This window comes from Eublepharis macularius, chromosome 5 (genome assembly GCF_028583425.1).
Source record: "Eublepharis macularius isolate TG4126 chromosome 5, MPM_Emac_v1.0, whole genome shotgun sequence".
In the NCBI taxonomy this organism is placed as follows: domain Eukaryota; kingdom Metazoa; phylum Chordata; class Lepidosauria; order Squamata; family Eublepharidae; genus Eublepharis; species Eublepharis macularius.
In genome coordinates this window covers 101,456,778-101,474,340 of record NC_072794.1, presented here as the reverse complement: position 1 = coordinate 101,474,340, position 17,563 = coordinate 101,456,778, and positions in this window count along the sequence as shown.

Here is a 17,563-nt window from a genome sequence, read left to right as displayed (position 1 = left end):
AGGTAGGGTCCGAGAATGAAGGCCCACTGGGCGGGGGGCCACTGGGCAGCCTCCGCGGTGCGCTCAAAGGTTTCCAGGAACGCGTCCACATCATCCTCTGGCCCCAGCTTGGTGAGTTGGAACGGGGCGGCCCTGTGGGGGCCCCCCGGGCCAGCCGGGGCTCCGGCGCCGCCTTGGGCGTCCCTTAAGGTGCGGCAGACATCCCGGAGGAGGGCTGCCTGGGCGTCGCGCTGTTGGGCCACGATGTCTTGCAGAATCCGCCCCTGCTGCTCCGTCTGCTGCGAGGTTATGTCGCGCAACAGGCGCCCCTGTTGCTCGGCCATCCACTGCCCGAACTGGGCAAAGTCAAACGAGCCGCTGGGGTTGGCAGGCGCTGCCCCTCCGCCTCCGCCTCCCTGGTCCATAGCTGTCGTGGGTGTAGGCGGTGTGGTGGTGGGTCCCGGAAACGTTGGCGGACGGAGGAAAGACCGGCTGCTGGCCCACCCCGCAGGCGTGGGTAGGTAGGGGAGGCGCTTCACTAGCGGTCGAAGGCCTGCATTCTCCACCACGTTGTGAGTTTCTCCGTCAGCAGGGGGCACCGCGTCCGTCGGGTCCGTTGTGGCGGGGGTGCGGTCAGCGCAGCCGGCGGGTCCGGGGGGGGTTTCCCCGCTGCTACCTAGGCCGGGCAGGCGGCCTGTCTGCTGGCTCCAGGGGTCTCAGCTTCCCTTTTGATTGGCCTCAGATGGCCCCAGGGCTGTTAAACCGTGTCTGGCAACAGGTAAGCACAGCCTCAGGGCCCAGGGATGGTCCTTCCCTCAGGACAGCCTCCCTGTTTCTCCTCCTCGGCCAGGGAGCCTCTGACCCCTTTTATCCCCTCCCTCGCTAGGGGCAGCCCCGCCCCGCTCCCCAATTGCCAGCGCCCCAGGTGAGGCTCATTATCTGTCCCAATGCCGGCAGCAACACCTGTCTCCAGCCTTTCCGGGGTGGGAAGCCTGGTGCTCCTTCCTCCCGCCTCCCAGCTGCCATTGGGCGCCCTTCCCCCGTCTCCCTGGTGGGCGGGCGGGCCAGCCTATCGCCTGCCGACGCCGGGGCCGGTTCCCACCCCCTCGCTGCCTCGCGGCCCCGGGCGAGGCTCGGCCTCGCAAGCGCGGGCCTCGCGGCTGCGCCGCCTCGCCTCTGCCGTCGTCGCCGCCACCGCATTGGGGCCGTCTGCCCTGGCGGCGTCCGCTCCGGCGGCCGCCCAGCCTGCCGGTTTGCTTCCCCCGGGGCGCTTCCTCCCGCCCGGGTTGCCGCCGCCGCCGCCTCCTCCGCGGCGCCGCGACAGCGCTTCGCCCGGCCGCCGTGCCGGCGGCCGCGGCTGCGCCCGTCCGCCGCCGTGCCTGCCCCGGCTAGGTGAGTTGTGGGGCCCCTGGAGCCGGGGGGGGCGGCGGCGAGGAGGGAGGGGAGGCTCATCCCCGGACAGAGTTCTTAGGAAGTGGCTGTTATTGTGTAGTGCTATTGCACTATTATAAAGGTCACTATCATCACTATGACTGACACGCAGATACTTAAGTAAAAAAAAATCAACAGAATAGCTCTTGGGCGCAGTATATAGGGAAAAAACCTGATGCTCCAGATGGAGCACAAGCTTCAGAAGACATATACTTACATACTTAGCACTTCTATATAATTATATATTTAAGATGCTCAAAGCTGTTCACATACATTATCTCACTAATCTTGCAGCAACTCTGGAAAATAGGTCAGAGTTATTATTCTTATATTGCAGTTAGAAGTTTACCCAAGGCCTTTTATAATAAATTACAACATTCAACATTGTAGCCTACATCACCAATAATAATAAAAGACTTGAAGTAGAGTCCTGCAAAGAGAACTTTGGCTGGAGGTTATCTAAAATGGACCACTGGTAGAAACCAGGAAACAAACAAACTACAAATATCAACCAATAATATAAGGTGGGGTTGTCTTAAGAAGTCTGCCTGGCACTCTTTTATGCTATTCCCACTCACCCCATGGTGGGTGAGGTATGTGAGTGGACCAGTCTGATCACAGATAATTGGAGAGGTTTGAAGACAGAGTGAGAGAAGGGTGTGTTTATGCCCCATTCCTCCAGAACACTGCAAAACCCAGCTAACTTTAAAGTTATAGTTATTACTAAATGTCATCCAGCTATACACCAAATGTCTTTAGTATGCATCATATGCAGACTCTATCATAAAATGTCACAGTATCAGAAGTAGGCTGCAAAGTCTCTAAATAAATTAGCACAGATGGACTCTGCCACAGGAGTTTGTCAAACAAAGATTTGGGGGATCTTGATGCTCTTGTCCTGTGCTGCATTTATAGCCCAATCCAAAGACCCCACCCAGTGCCTGCACCCCAGCATGGGTGTAGCAGCGGCATCACTGTGCTACTCCCGACGAACTTTTGCAGGAGAGTCACACCGCTGCCCTAGCCCAGAAACATGTGGCATGACCACTGCCAAGAGCACCCACCCTACCGTTTCTCTGACAAGCCTGCCAGCACCAGTCAATGGCAGCACTGCCCCACTGTCAGGCATGTGAGGGGCAAGCAATGGCACAGCCAATAGACAGACTGTGATCCCCACTTCCCAGTGACACTGCCCCACCCCGTGCCAGGAAGCAGGCAGCCAGGGACACCGTGCCCCTGTGGCCATGGCACCTGCCCTGAGGCGCCCGGCTGGGGGAGGCCACCTGGTTGAGCAGTGGGCAGGGTGTGTGCCCCTACCAGGGGGCAGGGGGAGCTGTAGCCCACTGGGGAGCAGGGCCAGCAAGGCACAGCCAGGAGATAATACTCTCTGGTTGCCCTGGCAACACCAGCAGATTTGCATTCTGTCAGTCGGAGTGCAGCTGCAGGTGACAGTGCTGTAAGTGGCAGGGGAAGGCATAGCCAGTCCACAGACTGGGCCATCTCTCCCATTGCCAGTTGCCAATGGCACTCCCCTGCCCTGCAGAGAGTGAGTGGACAGGGCAGATAGACCTCCATGATTGCGCTTGCTGCACCCCAACAGAGGCACGTACCTCGAGAGGAGCCCTGTCCCGGGGGGGGGGAGGTGTTATACCGATGGTGCAAACAGGGCACCTACCCTCTCACTCAGTCAACCCCCATTTCTGACAAAGGCCAGTCTGGCAACTTAAGTGCTCCTCACTTGCAAATCCCACCACGTCACTCCAAGAAACATGCTCCCCCTCCATGAAAAGCGGAACTGAAAGGTGGCAGGACCCAGTACTCGGGGTTGCCCCCCCCCAAAGTCACAGGCGGCATCTCCGTAGAGATGAGCAGGGGATGGGTTCTCCAATGACTGACTGCCCATTGGTAACTGTTGGGGAGACTGGAAGGACCAATGGATGTGATGGGAGCAATGAATGCCCATCGACTTCCAGCAGCTCCATTGAAACACTTTACTGCATCGAGAAGATGTGAGGAGAACATAGGGCAGACCTCATGAGCCATGCTCTAGTCCCAGGAAGGTGGCCCCAGAGTGGAATGATGGCCTGCTGGACCAAAAAACCTACTCCAGGGGCTGCCATCCCAATCCCCAGTGCAAGATTCCCATGGTCCATCCCTGCCTCCGCAATGAGCAAATAGGAGAGTCATCCAGCCTCATGGGGAAGGAGCCCAGGACGTTGTTCCCCCCTCCCAGGCAACAATCTCACTCCCCACATGCAGAGATTCTCTGCCTGCCATATCAGATGGCAGGAGAGCTGTCAGAGAAGGAGAGTCCTCTGTGGAAACCACCCCCCCATTACACACACATGGGCTACACTCCAGGTCCCACCCTGCTGCCTGCCTTGAACCTGAGGGGAGAAAGGTGGGAGGGAAGCTGGACAGTGCCGCATCCTCCCTGGTGCCACCACACACCTGTTCCTTTGGGCAGCAGAGCCATATAAAGGCACAGAGGCACCTGTTACCCCTTTGGAGCCACTCCACCTGTCCCAGCCCTGAATCAGAGACCATATGCATTGGAGTGTAAAGTGGCAGCCCGTTGAGAAAGTGGAGAGGGGTAACTGTCATCCACAGACAAGCAAACAGAGAGGGAGGCTGTTCAACATGAACTATAACAGTACAGAGGGGGACTAAGTCCAAATTAAAGCTTTTATCATAGATGTGATCAATTGGTGGTTTGCAATTGATCACTTCTATGATAAAAGCATTGATTTGTATGTATAATTGCACTTACTTTGGGAATTGATAAATGTTATTATTGGTGATGAAAGATTGGTCTATATAGGCCATTTCCACACACCTTGAATAATGCACTTTCAATGCACTTTAACAATCCTTTGGAAGTGGATTTTTTGTTCCACACGTGGAAAAGCAGTTCCAAATGTTTACTAAAGAGTATTGAAAGTGGATTATCCAACGTGTGTGAAAGCAGCCATAGTCTCCTTGGATTTAGACCCCCTCTGTACTATTATATATTGGAGACCAGGGGTCATTTTGTAGAAAAAGAGCTGGAGGAACTCATTAGCAGAACTCATTAGCATATGCCACACCTCTTGCCATCACTGGAAGTGTGTCATTGGTATAACTGATTTGCATATGCCACACCCCCTGACATCACCTATTCTGGCTGTTTTGGACCCAATCCTGGCCATTCAGGGCCGAAATTGGGCCCAAAATGGCTGAAAATGGCTGAAAAGGGGCCCAAAATGGTCAGGTTCAGGCCACTGATGAACGGGAGAGTGATCCACCACCCATCAAAGGCACGATCCGGGCTGTTTCGGCCCCAATCCAGGCCAAAACGGGCTCAAAATGGCTGAGAGTCAGGTGGGCAAGGCCACCTGACATGTGACCTCTTTGGGGAACTGCTGGAACTGTGTTCCTGTGCATTCCCCCTCGAAATGAGCCCTGTTGGAGACTATTCCTCTCTTGTTGTTTTTTTGATCAACATGAACAATATCCATTTCAGATCTGTCAAATCTGAATCAACTTTATTAAACTGCTAAAAGTGAATGGGATGCCTGGAGGCGCATCCCGCCTACATCCCTCATCTGGGGAGCAGAGCCTGTTTGCGCAGTAGTTGGAGCCACATGATCCATTCCCACCGCTGCATTCACAGGAGCGAGGCAGTGGCTTAGGGAGCTGACTACCTCACAGGCTACCTGGGGAACCACTCTCTGAGCTGGGTTTCAATGACCATAACAACAACAACATTTGTTTTATATACCACCCTTCAGGACAACTTAATGCACACCCAGAGCGGTTTACAAAGGATGTTATTATTATCTCCACAACAGCATACACCCTGTGAGGTGGGTGGGGCTGAGAGAGCTCTTAGAAGCTGTGACTGATCTGAGGTCACCCAGCTGGCTTCAAGTGGAGGAGTGAAGAATTAAGCCTGGTTTTCCAGATTAGAGTCCTGCCACTCTTAACCACTACACCAAACTGGCTTTCCATCAAGGAAGATCACCAGAGGCAGGATCAGCCATGCTCCATGGCCTCCCTGACAGGTTGTGACCTGTCTGAAAGGAAAATAGACACATGTGTGGTAAGGGTAATGGCCTCAGCAAGTTCCAGCCCAGTCAGCAATGTCCTGGCAGAGTGTTCATGGCTAGGGGCAGTGGCAGCGGTGGCTCCATTGTCACAGGCACTGCCAGCAACCAGATGATACATACCCCTCCAGCAAGGAAGTAGCCCTCATCCGCATCTGGATGGTCTGCTCCCGTGGCCGCTTGCAGCTTTAATCCTGTGAGGGAGACAGTCAAAGGTTTTTGTGCCCACCACTGACAGCGAGTTATAGGAGCGAGCACCCATAGACCCTGATGTACGACCATGTTCTTTCCCCTGCCTGAGAGGGGGAGCTCGTCTGAGGGTGTTCGCTCAGAATGTCAGCATAGGCCACCAGAATCTGCCCACCCCATAACAGCTGTGCCTAGCATGGCTGCTTGGGCGTTTGCCTCTGTGGCAGGCATGGACCCTGACAGGCTTCATCCACGGAAGTGGGGCACTTGTGAGGGGAATGGGAAGGCTGGCGTGAATGAGCAAGCTGGAGTAGTTGGCTCCCCAGCTCCTCCTTACCTGTTGGTGCACCCTCAGCCCTCCCTGAGCTGGAATTCAGAATAACCTGCGAGGGAACTTGAGTGACAGTGGTTAGTCAGACATCCAGGAGCCAGCTCACCTTCCCTGAGTGAGTGCTTGGCACTCCTCAAATTTTGCAAAATCCCCCTAGTGCACTCTTGCCCTGCCACCTTGTGAGCTCACTCCTGGCTCATGCTCTAAGTCCCCATAGCGGGGTGCTCTTGGGCAGGGCCTCTGGCTGTGCCCCCACTTACCTGGGGCCATGGCTGCCCTGGACAGAGGTTATGTAGGGTATGCAGATGGATTGGCTGCCAGTGAGGGAGCTCGGCCACCATGAGGGTGCAAACGGATTAGTCCCCACAGTAGTTGGCATCCTGTGATCTGCTGAGCCCCTTGAGTGGGGCTGGGTATTGGGACGGTGAGCAAGTTTTTCCTGTATAGTGGGTGCCAATGGACTACAACAGCATTTTTCATGTTGCAACTTCCTGCTGCTACGGTGGGCGTTTCTGGACCCAGAGAGGCTTAAGGACTACCTCATGCCCTGCCCCTGGATCACCCCCCCCCCCCGCAAGTGTCAGCACAGGGATTTACACTGTACTTGTGTCAGGCCACCACAGGCAGCTGCCACAGTGTGTGTGTGTGTGCAGTGGAGCGGTGCCACAGCCAAGCACCCACATGGAGGGTTACACCGGTGTAAGTCTGAGTTACACCAGCATGAGCCTTAGTCAGCTCCCTGAGCAGGACTGAACTGTTAATTTTCTTCCTCTTTTCATCCATCATCCCTTTCCAGTGATGTCTGTGTCCAAATAGATGTCTTCCCTTCTGAACTGTTTCAACTGGATGTGCTCTTAGGGTTTTGCTTTAGTTCATTAACAGCCTAATAAACTCCTTTCAGGTTTCAAAGGTTTAGATGTAGTTCATTAAGAGCCTGGTAACCTCTTTTCAGGTTTCAAAGTTGTCATGTTTCCTTGTCTTGAGAAAACTGGAGTTTGCATAAGAAACCCCAATTGCACTATAAACCTTTTCCCCAGAGGCATTCTGTGATTGAGAGCGACATTCTGCATTGTGTATTATCTTGCTCTCTTTGTTGTTTTCTACGTATGTAATACCATTTTCTGCATTAACACAGTGTCTAATACTTATGTTTTGTTTCAGATATCTCCTTAAAGACCAACAAAATTTTCCTAGGTATAAGCTTTCATCATGTAAAGTGACCTTTGGGTCATGAAAACGTATACCCTGGATATTTTTTCTTGGTCTTTAACAGCTACCATGGGTGTGGAAAATGTCTGCCTTATGGGGAGAACTGGAAAAAGCCAAATTTTCCTACCCACAAGGCAGCCCTCTGGTTTAGGAGTTATGGAAGAAAAGCTGAGAAACCCTCCTGGAGGTTTGTGAAAGTACCATTGTGGAAAAATGGGAAAAAACATTTTCTATCAGAACTGAATCCAGGTAGGAGTGCCAGGAATGCCAGTGGCCAAACTCGGGTGGGGAGGAGTTGATACTAACCCTTGAGCATGTACTCCATTGCCCACCCATTGCAGCAGAAGACAACATCATTTTCCAGCACTATGTGGAAGGTATGGGTCATACTGGCGCACCATTCACTAAAAATCACTCCCAGACATGTCTCCCCTCAGGTGCCTTCCCACCTGCCAGCCAAGTGAGTGGAGGTGGGAGGCAGGGGCTAGGAATCCCCTACCTCTAGCAGAACAGTGGCAAACCTAAACCGGGAGCAAATAACACATGTGGAATCTGCCACTATAATATCCCTCCAATTGTTCTTTTGCACTGTTACATATCAGTGGAATTGCAAATAATTTGTAAGTAACTTCCTCCATTTAAGAGTTCATGCTTCCCTCTCCCTACCAATGCAAGTAATATCAGTCTCTTAAGCATTTCCTGATCTCATTTTGGTTTTCTGGTCCCACTATTTGTTCTGAATTTTTTTAAAGTGCTCTGATTGTTGTGCTTCTCCACTTTTGTGCATCAATAGAAGACAAATAATTCTTTCTTTTTCCACATACGTTTACTGCTACACACACACACACACACCATTTATATAATTGGCTCTTTAAATATTTCTTTACTTTTTTGCAATGCCACATCAGGATGTTTAAAGATAATTGTGGAATGATATGTATAGGCAAGACCATAGATATTAGCATTTTATAGATCAAAGGATACATGTATAAGGAATCATGGCCCTTACAGAAGTACAGTAAGTATATGCAACCCACTGCCCGGATGTTACACCTCAGTATCTAGACAAAGAGGTGTGTTTGATTGGAGCTTAAGGCCATCATTAGACCTAACAGTCAGTATTATCTGTATATTGCTCAAGTAATAGAGATTAAAACCTACAGTATGGAAATAATTGTTTTGCAATGGCACCAGTTAAAAGATCCTCAGCAACTATAAGAGCAAATCCTGTCACAAAAGGTCAGAAAGGTTGTAATAAGAAGAGTGGTATGTGGATCTGACTCTTGCTTACATGAAGGTGCTCATATTTTGCTTCATTTCCAGCTATGCTCCAGTTGATGAAGGCCATGCTAGCCAAAACATTCCTTTTGGAACAAGCCAGAAGCAATGTTGGCAGGCTTTTGGACCAGAACCCCTTCCCTTCAGAATGCAACTCCCTACCAAGATACAGGAGGCATACCCTCATAAAGGGACTTTTGTCTTCTAGAAGGGCCTGGTTGTAATGTCATTTTCCCTAACCTCCACCCTCCCATTCCCTTTCAAGGATGCTGGTCCATTGGCTATGATGACCTGCATGGACACACCTGAGGCAGCTCTGTGGTTCAGTTTTCAGTTTCATTTTAGTGTTGTGGTTTGTGGATTTTAATGAGTCAAAATGTTACTGATGAATCTGGATGACAGACAAAAACAAAAGTGTAAGACTGTATATTTTATACTGTGGAACAGAACTTTTATTCTATGAGCACAGATGCAAGTTCCTCCTGCTGTTTGAAATACCACTCCTCTAATACAAGGATTTTAAGCATATGAAATGCATCAGAAGAACCTCTGTATGGTTTGGGTTCCTCTGTGCCAGACTGCTGAACTCTATTTTGGCCATTAGTTTTTTTTAAAATGCCCCTTTTCTAGTAACCAGAGGGTCTTGAATTATGTGTCTTCCAGATTCCAGTTTTCTAAATAGTATGAGAAAAGGACATGTATGCTGCATTGCCAGTTCCCTTCTACCACATCCACTATTTATGGTCCTTTAAACTGTGAGGGGGCTGTCCCACAGCTTAAAGGACAGGCTGTCACCAGGTCAATGGAGACAGTCTACTTGAAAATAGTGGAAGTTATAAAGGTATTTGAGTGTCACTTGTGGGGTTATTAAATTAGAAAGCTTGTTGATCAAATAATTCCCTGAAACTTGGTCCAAGGTGCCTCAATTACTAGAAAAATCTGAGATTTGAATCCAACAGGATTTTCCAGGGTATGAGCTTTTGAGAATCAAGCTCCTTTTGTCAGATACAAGTAGAAATGGAGACTCCAGTTGGTGCAGAATGCTGCAGCTTGCTTATTATCAGGAGCTAGGTGGAGTATACATATTTCTCTCATTCTACAGTCACTCCATTGGCTGCCCACCAATTCCTGGGCTCACTTCAAGATATTGGCTTATCACCTGGGTCTATCGTATCAGTGGGATAGCCCCTCTCCCTATGCTCCATCACAACAGCTTCGTTCATCTCAGCAGGGACTTCTGCAGGTGTCACCCTACAAATGGGAAAAATCAATAACTGCCCATATATTTGCATTCTCTGTTGTGGCCCCCATCTTACGGAATGACCTACCAGATGAGGTCAAGAAGGCTCACACACTTCTGGCTTTGCCCAAACTATGCAAAACTGAATTATGAGGGCTTTTCCTGTTGTTGTTTTTTAAATTAAAAATAAATGCTCATTACACAGATCAACCACAAAAAGGAAAGAAAATAGAAACATTCCATGTCTCAGTTACAAATTCCATTCCTTCATGGAGTATCACACAGCAATCACAACTATTAAGACATTAGCCATTAACAAGTTCATATTTCATTCCTTACACTTAAAAGATAGTCTCTATATTGAAAAAGAGTTTCAATATATTTTAGGATAACTTCTTTCACACACTCATTAGGTTTGTTTCAGTTTCAATATGCAATATACTCCCTTTTCCCTTCCCATTTTTCTTATATAAGGAGTTCCCCCTGCCCCATAAACATAATATGCCATACTTTGTGAGACCATATGTCTATCCCAGGCAGCTTTTTCTGCTTCTAAACTTGTGCAAGTAATCGTCTTGCTCCTGTAAGAAGGGTTTTAATTATATGTTTCATTATTTCCTGCAGAATATTAAGAACATAAGAACATAAGCAAAGCCATGTTGGATCAGGCCAGTGGCCCATCCAGTCCAACATTCTGTCACACACAGTGGCTAGAAATCCAGTGCCATCTAAAGGACTGTCAGTGAGGCCAGGACACCAGAAGCCCTCCCACTGCCTTCCTTCCAGCACCAAGACAACAGAGCACCACCTCCCCACAAAGAGAATACCATCTATCTCCTGTGGCTAATAGCCACTGATGGACCTCTGCTCCATATATTTGTCCAGTCCCCTCTTGAAGCTGGCAATGCTTGTAGCTGCCACCACCTCCTGTGGCAACGAATTCCATGTGTTTATCACCCTTTGTGTAAAGTAGTATTTTCTTCTATCTGTTCTAACCCGACTGCTCAATAATTTCATAGAGTGCCCACGAGTTCTTGTATTGTGAGAAAGGGAGAAAAACACATCTTTCTCTACCTTCTCTAACCCGTGCATTATCTTGTAAACCTCTATCATGTCTCCCCTCAGTCGTCTTTTCTCCAGGCTAAAGAGCCCCAAGCGCCTCAATCTTTCCTCATAGGGAAAGTGTTCCAACCCTTTAATCATTTTAGTTGCCCTTCTCTGTACTTTTTCCAGTGCTATGATATCTTTTTTAAGGTGTGGCGACCAGAACTGTACACAGTACTCCAAATGAGGCCTCACCATCGATTTATACAGAGGCATTATGATACCGGCTGATTTGTTTTCAATCCCTTTCCTAATAACCCCTAGCATAGCATTAGCTTTTTTTATGGCAGTCGCACACTGTGCTGACGTTTTTAGTGAGTTATCTATCATGACTCCAAGATCTCTCTCTTGGTCAGTCTCCGCCAGTTCAGACCCCATCAACTTGTATTTATATTTTGGATTTTTGGTTCCAATGTGCATTACTTTGCACTTGGCTACATTGAACCTCATTTGCCACATGGATGCCCACTCTTCTAGCCTCGACAGATCCCTTTGGAGTGCCTCACAATCCTCTCTGGCTTTCACCACCCTGAACAATTTCGTGTCATCTGCAAATTTAGCCACTTCACTGCTTAATCCCAATTCCAAATCATTAATAAACAAGTTAAAAAGCATTGGACCCAATACCGACCCCTGTGGCACCCCACTGCTCACCACCCTCCACTGTGAGAAGTGCCCGTTTATACTCACTTTCTGTTTCCTATTAATTAGCCAGTTTTCGATCCACAAGAGGACTTGGCCCTTTATCCCATAGCTACTGAGCTTACTTAGGAGCCTTTGATGAGGAACTTTGTCAAAAGCTTTCTGGAAGTCAAGATAAACAATATCTATCGGGTCTCCCTTGTCCACTTGTTTGTTCACTCCCTCAAAGAACTCTAACAGATTGGTGAGACAAGATCTTCCCTTACAGAACCTATGCTGAGTTTTCCTCATCAGCTTTTGGTCATCAATGTGCCCACTAATTTTATTTTTGATAATAGTTTCCACCAACTTACCCGGTATTGACGTCAGGCTGACTGGCCTGTAATTTCCCGGATCTCCCCTGGAACCTTTTTTAAAGATGGGGACAACATTATATTTAAAAGAGCAATCTTAGGATCACATATTCCAGGCTGATTTTTGTGTCACTGAACATTGCTACCAGATAAGCAAAACAGATCTATACTCTTATTGAAAAGAGTCCAGTACCTACTACAGACTAACACGGCTAACTCCTCTGGATCTATACTCTTATTGCAGCGCCAGCACTTATAAGAATCTGTAGGTATCATGTTTGCTATTCTGTCTGGGGTACGGCACCACCTATACATAACTTTCCATGTATGCTACCTTATTCCCATGTTGACTGATAATTGCCTGATACTTTTATGCAATTTGATCCAGAGTTCTTCTGAAATATTTATTAATAAATCTTTTCCATATCTATTTTTATATATTGTATTTTATTTTCCAACTCTGCCATTAATCTATAAATTGTAGTGACCAACTGTTTGTTTTGTCTGCTGATCAAGATACATTCAGACTTAGTAAGGGGCTGGAAAATGTTCATCAGAGACTGTTTTACCTGCAGGAAATTTCGAATTTGGATGTACTGAAAAAAAGGGAGGGAAACCACCACTCTCTCAATGATAGTCTGATTTACAATGCAGTCCTGAGGCCTGCCCTGCCACCAGTGCTTGTGTGCCCACGTACCTGTGGTGCCACTCATCCGCTCTCTAAGGATCTTCATGGGAGAGCTATGCCAGTGGCTGAACCCAGCAAGGCACAGAGAGGCTGCAGCAGGAGGCACATGTCCCGCTGTTCTCCTAACAACCCTGACAGCATCCCCCAAAGGCCGCACAGCCTCCATGACAGACCCACAAGTGGCAAGCAAAAGTGTAGCCAAAAGCGCAGGCTGTGATCACCACAGCCCATTGATACCTCCACCCCCTCCTCACAGGAGAGCAGGCTGCCAGAGACAACATGTCCCTGCAGTCACAGCACCTGCATTGAGGCACCAGTCTGGGGGGAAGCTGTCCAGGGGGAGCCCTGGTGCCACGGGAGTGGTCCCTGTCATTGATCAGGCAGGCCAAAGGCACACGGTCCCCCATGCACTGCTGAAAGTGCCGAGCTATCCAACGGGGCCTGGGTTGCCAGACCCTCCCTGCATGGGTGGCAGCTATTTTCCCAGCCACATTGCCCATGGCCTCATGATGCTCTCCAGTGCCAACATCACACATTCCACTGGACAGGAACAACCTCCCCACCCAGCCACGCACACCTGAGTGTGAAGGGGGTGGCCCACTCCTCACACCTGACACCCCTGTTGCCATGAAGGATCTCTCTATGCAGATGGGGGAGGCATCTTGGCAAAAACCATTCTTGGACGTGCCCTGCTGGGGAAGTGCTCATGGGGATCTCACTCTGGCAGTTGCTGCAGTCACCCTATCTCCTCCCACAGCTGCTGGATGGCCTCCCCATGGGGGGGGCGGGGCCGGCGGTGGCAAAAGGGCCGTTTGCCACAACCAAAAGGACCCTCCAGAGATGGTGGGTAGGGAGACTGGGAGTGGGAGGCTCATCCAGCTGGTGCAGCCCTTGGGCTACTGGGCTGGTCCGATTAGGACTGTTAACCTGGAGATTACTGCAAGAGAGCTGGTTTGTGCTTGCACCACCACACACGTGCTCCAATCTCCCTGGACCAGTAATTCCATGTGGAAGCACCAATACGGAGGTCCACAGCTCTCCCTCCACCGCTCCTTTTTCTTTGGTAGTCTCTGGGTTAACGGAGCAAGTCAGAATGGGGAAATGGCAGGCAGCCACTTGTCTAGACCCCCATTTTCAGTAGTGAAGACAAGAACCCCACAGTGGCTGCCCCCCTCCGAGGGTTCCCCCCAGTGCATGTGTGTGTGCAGCATGGGGACTGGCTACCCCCCCAGATCATCCCCGCCCCTGAGGGGATGATCTGGGAGCTACTGGGGGGAGCTCCTGTCAGCTGCGGGCAAGCAAACAGGTAGGGAGGGAGTAGTTGTTTGACACAGACTTTATTGAATGGCCAAAAGTGAAGAGGATGTCTGGCCACGTGTTGTCAACTTTCCTTGGCTGGGATGGGATCTGCTCCTGTTTCTGCAGCAGTCAGAGCCACAAGAGTTATTCCTCATGCTGCCTTCTCAGAAGCGGGGTTGAGTCACGGGATGCCTGGGGAACGGCTTTGTGGGCTGTGCTCAGATGGCAGTTAAGCAGGTTCACTGGGGGCTGGAACAGCCATGCTCCTCGGCATCACTGGTGGGTTGCAACCTGCCTGAGAGGGAAACACACACATGTGAGGCAAGGGGCTAGGCCTCATGTAGCCAGGTCTGCCACATCCTGGGAGGGTGTCCACGGCCAGGGAAAGCAGCGGCATCATCACAGGTGCTGCTGGCAACCAGATGATGGATGCCCCTCTGGTGAGAAAGTGCTTCTAGTCTGCATCTGGCTGTTCGGCTCCTATGGCTGCTTGGAGCTCTGATCTCGGAGAGCAACAGTTAAAGTATTCTGTGCTTGCCATTGCTGGGCAGTTGCCAGAGTGAGTACCCTGTCATGACAGCATGCAGCTGCACTCTCTCTTTGACCCAAAGGGGGGGGAGCCAACTGAGGGAGTCTGAACACAGCCCTGATATGGGCTGCTAGGGGGCCTCCCCCCAAAACAGCTGTGTCGAGCATGGCTCCTTGGGGGACTGCCCTTCACACTAGTGAGCCTCAACCACAGAGGCCACCATTGGAGGGGCACTAATGAGAGGAGAGGGTAGGCAGTGTGAATGAGCAAGCTAGGGCAGCTGGTTCCTTAGCTCCTTACCTGTCAGTGCACCCTCACCCCTCCCAGAGCCAAGACTTGGGAGATGGGTAACCTGTAAGGCAACTTGGGAGTGGTTGTTAGACATTCTGGACTTTTCTCCCATGTGTGAGTGCAAGTTGCACCCCATTTTTCACAAAGCTCCCCCTGTGCACTCTTGCCCTGCAACTGGGTGCACTCTCTTTCCCTCTAAGTCTTCTTGGCAAAGTGCAAAGCCTCCAGCCTTGTCCCTACTTACCTGCGTTCATGGGAGCCCTGGCTGGAGGTTATGTAGGGTGGACAGGGGACTGAGTGGCTGCCGGGTAGTGGGCTAGGCCCCTGTGGAGTTGTGAGCAGATTGGTCACTGCAGTAGTCAGCATTCTATGCTCTACCAGGCCACTTATGGGGGGGCGCGAACACAGGGAGGCAAGTTTTTCCCTACAATAGGTACCTATGGGCTACACTGTCATTTTTCATGGGGTAAATTTCTGCCACTGTGGTGGGTGTTCCTATGCCTGAAACAGCTTAGGGAGTGGACTAATTCACACCCCACCCCACTGACTCAGGGTCTTACACCCTGGTTATGCTCACACCCTGCTGCCGTGGCGGGGTGCCGATGAAGAACCTGGGAGGAATTGCACTGGGCTACTGTACCATCATAGTCGGTGTTATGCTAGTGTAAGTATGGGATAAGCCAACATAACCCTTTGTTGGCTTCTAGGGCACTTCCCCCTCCATGACTCCACTGCCTGTACCCTGGGATATCCCTCAAATCTATCAATACCTTAATCAAATTCTCTGTTGAATTCTTTGGTTCCTGGATGGTGAACACTATATCATGTGCGCATAATTTATTTATTTTATTTATGTCATTTATAGTCTGCCTTTCTCACTGAGACTTAAGGCGGATTACACAGTATGAGATTAGTAGAATCAGTATCAAGTACATTTCAATAGGACATTTCAAGGACATTTTAATACAGTATCAAGGACATTTCAGAAGCAATACCATAGGGTAAATAGATACAGGTTTAAAAGACATAGTATTAGCAAGAATCCAATACAGAGTAGAAAAAATACCAAAGCAGAACACAATCAGTTCTAGGACTAACATTAGACAACATGGAGCACTGGTGGTACATAAAAGTACATATTTAAAGCAGCAGATAATAGGTAAGGCAATATAGTGATGGAGTCTATGGTCCCTAACTCATTAGCGAAGCATCTTCCCCACAATACAGCCCTCCCATTTGAGTAAAAAGACTTTTTGAATAGTTCGGTTTTGCATCGTTTACGAAAAGCCAGGAGAGTGGGGGCTCTTCTGACTTCCTCAGGCAGGTCATTCCACAGGGTAGGGGCAGGGCCGGCGCGCCCATGGAGGCCAGGTAGGCAGTGGCCTCGGGCGCGCGGGCATTGGAGGGGCATTGGAGGGGGTGTCGGGGGCAGAGGTGCGCGCAGCGAAGCTGACATGACTGGGCTGCAGCTACTGCTGCAGCCAGCCAGCCAGTTCCATGCTGCCGCCGCCGCCGCCGCCACACACCCCAGCCAGGCACAGCCTCCGGGCGCCGCCCCAGCACCAGCTCGCGGCTTGTGCACCCAGCTGGGGTGCGTGGCGGCGGCGGCACAGAGCTGGCTGGCTGGCTGCAGCAGCAGCTGCAGCCGGCCACACCAGCTCCGCTGCGTGCTCCTCCACCCCAGCCGGTCGCAGAAGCCGTGAGCTGTTGCTGGAGTGGCGCACGGAGCAGCCTCCGCGCGCCGCCCCAGCAGTGGCTCGCAGCTTCTGCGCTCAGCTGGGGCATGTGGTGGCGGCGGCACGGGGCTGGCTGGCTAGCTGCAGCTGCTGCTGCAGCCAGCCACGCCAGCTCCGCTGCGTGCTCCGCTACCCCAGCCGGGCGCAGAAGCCGTGAGCTGTTGCTGGGGTGGTGCATGGAGTAGCATCCACGCGCCGCCCCAGCAGCAGCTTGAAGCTTCTGGGCTCGGGGCTCCGCGAGCTGCCCAGCCCCCTGCGGCGCGTGATGACATCTGCGATGATGTCATCACGCAGTCTGTGGCGTGCGCGCACACGCAGAGCGAGCGCACGCTGCCTCGGGCGCCAGAACCTCTGGCACCGGCCCTGGGTAGGGGCCACCACAGAGAAAGCCTGTGTACAAGCTGCTGCTGACTTCACCTGTGTGCAGCCTGGCACCTGCCGGAGACCCTGTTCAGATGAGCGAAGCTGCCATGGAGGAACATAGGGAGGGAGGCGGTCCTGTAGATATAATAATATTTTGTAGTCTTTCTGTAATATTTAATTCCTTGAATATTGTGTTGCTGCTGTATAGCTAATGTTAGGATTTCAATTGATAGATTACATGGTAATGGTGAGAGGGAACACCCTTGTCTGACTCCCTAGCTGGAAAAAAGCTGAACTACTACTATTTCTTAACTATCTTGGCTCTGGACATCCTGTATATCAATTCAATCCAGTTGCCCATAATAAAAGCTCCCAATACTGCTTTCATGAAGATCTGATCAATTCTATTAAATGCTTTTTCTGCATCGACAAATCAGAATTTTAAAATAATAATTCTATCTTAGCTAAATTTATTAAATTTACTAGCTTTCTGATGTTCCAAGACATTAACTTATCTTTCCAAAAAAACTCCTGTTTGGTCAATTTTGCGTTGTTTGGGTAAGATTTTTATTTAGTCTATTGGTCAAAATCACTGACAGTATCTTGTAATCACTGTTTAATAATGAAACAGGGTGGTGAGTTGTCACATCCTGTGATTCCTTGCCTTCTTTAAAATTATTGTAATATTAGCATAAGTCCAGGTGTCTGAAGCGTTCTCAGTCTTCTGCATGAATATTATTTTTCTAAATACTGGCTTAACACCTCTGAACATATTTTATAAAATTCATTGGTAAATCCATCGAGATCTGGGGATTT